Below are 3,690 nucleotides of genomic sequence, written 5' to 3'. Positions count from 1 at the left end.
AACCCTAACCCTAACCCTAACCCTAACCCTAACCCTAACCCTAACCCTAACCCTAACCCTAACCCTAACCCTAACCCTAACCCTAACCCTAACCCTAACCCTAACCCTAACCCTAACCCTAACCCTAACCCTAACCCTAACCCTAACCCTAACCCTAACCCTAACCCTAACCCTAACCCTAACCCTAACCCTAACCCTAACCCTAACCCTAACCCTAACCCTAACCCTAACCCTAACCCTAACCCTAACCCTAACCCTAACCCTAACCCTAACCCTAACCCTAACCCTAACCCTAACCCTAACCCTAACCCTAACCCTAACCCTAACCCTAACCCTAACCCTAACCCTAACCCTAACCCTAACCCTAACCCTAACCCTAACCCTAACCCTAACCCTAACCCTAACCCTAACCCTAACCCTAACCCTAACCCTAACCCTAACCCTAACCCTAACCCTAACCCTAACCCTAACCCTAACCCTAACCCTAACCCTAACCCTAACCCTAACCCTAACCCTAACCCTAACCCTAACCCTAACCCTAACCCTAACCCTAACCCTAACCCTAACCCTAACCCTAACCCTAACCCTAACCCTAACCCTAACCCTAACCCTAACCCTAACCCTAACCCTAACCCTAACCCTAACCCTAACCCTAACCCTAACCCTAACCCTAACCCTAACCCTAACCCTAACCCTAACCCTAACCCTAACCCTAACCCTAACCCTAACCCTAACCCTAACCCTAACCCTAACCCTAACCCTAACCCTAACCCTAACCCTAACCCTAACCCTAACCCTAACCCTAACCCTAACCCTAACCCTAACCCTAACCCTAACCCTAACCCTAACCCTAACCCTAACCCTAACCCTAACCCTAACCCTAACCCTAACCCTAACCCTAACCCTAACCCTAACCCTAACCCTAACCCTAACCCTAACCCTAACCCTAACCCTAACCCTAACCCTAACCCTAACCCTAACCCTAACCCTAACCCTAACCCTAACCCTAACCCTAACCCTAACCCTAACCCTAACCCTAACCCTAACCCTAACCCTAACCCTAACCCTAACCCTAACCCTAACCCTAACCCTAACCCTAACCCTAACCCTAACCCTAACCCTAACCCTAACCCTAACCCTAACCCTAACCCTAACCCTAACCCTAACCCTAACCCTAACCCTAACCCTAACCCTAACCCTAACCCTAACCCTAACCCTAACCCTAACCCTAACCCTAACCCTAACCCTAACCCTAACCCTAACCCTAACCCTAACCCTAACCCTAACCCTAACCCTAACCCTAACCCTAACCCTAACCCTAACCCTAACCCTAACCCTAACCCTAACCCTAACCCTAACCCTAACCCTAACCCTAACCCTAACCCTAACCCTAACCCTAACCCTAACCCTAACCCTAACCCTAACCCTAACCCTAACCCTAACCCTAACCCTAACCCTAACCCTAACCCTAACCCTAACCCTAACCCTAACCCTAACCCTAACCCTAACCCTAACCCTAACCCTAACCCTAACCCTAACCCTAACCCTAACCCTAACCCTAACCCTAACCCTAACCCTAACCCTAACCCTAACCCTAACCCTAACCCTAACCCTAACCCTAACCCTAACCCTAACCCTAACCCTAACCCTAACCCTAACCCTAACCCTAACCCTAACCCTAACCCTAACCCTAACCCTAACCCTAACCCTAACCCTAACCCTAACCCTAACCCTAACCCTAACCCTAACCCTAACCCTAACCCTAACCCTAACCCTAACCCTAACCCTAACCCTAACCCTAACCCTAACCCTAACCCTAACCCTAACCCTAACCCTAACCCTAACCCTAACCCTAACCCTAACCCTAACCCTAACCCTAACCCTAACCCTAACCCTAACCCTAACCCTAACCCTAACCCTAACCCTAACCCTAACCCTAACCCTAACCCTAACCCTAACCCTAACCCTAACCCTAACCCTAACCCTAACCCTAACCCTAACCCTAACCCTAACCCTAACCCTAACCCTAACCCTAACCCTAACCCTAACCCTAACCCTAACCCTAACCCTAACCCTAACCCTAACCCTAACCCTAACCCTAACCCTAACCCTAACCCTAACCCTAACCCTAACCCTAACCCTAACCCTAACCCTAACCCTAACCCTAACCCTAACCCTAACCCTAACCCTAACCCTAACCCTAACCCTAACCCTAACCCTAACCCTAACCCTAACCCTAACCCTAACCCTAACCCTAACCCTAACCCTAACCCTAACCCTAACCCTAACCCTAACCCTAACCCTAACCCTAACCCTAACCCTAACCCTAACCCTAACCCTAACCCTAACCCTAACCCTAACCCTAACCCTAACCCTAACCCTAACCCTAACCCTAACCCTAACCCTAACCCTAACCCTAACCCTAACCCTAACCCTAACCCTAACCCTAACCCTAACCCTAACCCTAACCCTAACCCTAACCCTAACCCTAACCCTAACCCTAACCCTAACCCTAACCCTAACCCTAACCCTAACCCTAACCCTAACCCTAACCCTAACCCTAACCCTAACCCTAACCCTAACCCTAACCCTAACCCTAACCCTAACCCTAACCCTAACCCTAACCCTAACCCTAACCCTAACCCTAACCCTAACCCTAACCCTAACCCTAACCCTAACCCTAACCCTAACCCTAACCCTAACCCTAACCCTAACCCTAACCCTAACCCTAACCCTAACCCTAACCCTAACCCTAACCCTAACCCTAACCCTAACCCTAACCCTAACCCTAACCCTAACCCTAACCCTAACCCTAACCCTAACCCTAACCCTAACCCTAACCCTAACCCTAACCCTAACCCTAACCCTAACCCTAACCCTAACCCTAACCCGAACCCTAACCCTAACCCTAACCCTAACCCTAACCCTAACCCTAACCCTAACCCTAACCCTAACCCTAACCCTAACCCTAACCCTAACCCTAACCCTAACCCTAACCCTAACCCTAACCCTAACCCTAACCCTAACCCTAACCCTAACCCTAACCCTAACCCTAACCCTAACCCTAACCCTAACCCTAACCCTAACCCTAACCCTAACCCTAACCCTAACCCTAACCCTAACCCTAACCCTAACCCTAACCCTAACCCTAACCCTAACCCTAACCCTAACCCTAACCCTAACCCTAACCCTAACCCTAACCCTAACCCTAACCCTAACCCTAACCCTAACCCTAACCCTAACCCTAACCCTAACCCTAACCCTAACCCTAACCCTAACCCTAACCCTAACCCTAACCCTAACCCTAACCCTAACCCTAACCCTAACCCTAACCCTAACCCTAACCCTAACCCTAACCCTAACCCTAACCCTAACCCTAACCCTAACCCTAACCCTAACCCTAACCCTAACCCTAACCCTAACCCTAACCCTAACCCTAACCCTAACCCTAACCCTAACCCTAACCCTAACCCTAACCCTAACCCTAACCCTAACCCTAACCCTAACCCTAACCCTAACCCTAACCCTAACCCTAACCCTAACCCTAACCCTAACCCTAACCCTAACCCTAACCCTAACCCTAACCCTAACCCTAACCCTAACCCTAACCCTAACCCTAACCCTAACCCTAACCCTAACCCTAACCCTAACCCTAACCCTAACCCTAACCCTAACCCTAACCCTAACCCT

This window comes from Heptranchias perlo, chromosome 1 (genome assembly GCF_035084215.1).
Source record: "Heptranchias perlo isolate sHepPer1 chromosome 1, sHepPer1.hap1, whole genome shotgun sequence".
NCBI classification, from domain to species: domain Eukaryota; kingdom Metazoa; phylum Chordata; class Chondrichthyes; order Hexanchiformes; family Hexanchidae; genus Heptranchias; species Heptranchias perlo.
This window is presented reverse-complemented; position numbering follows the sequence as displayed.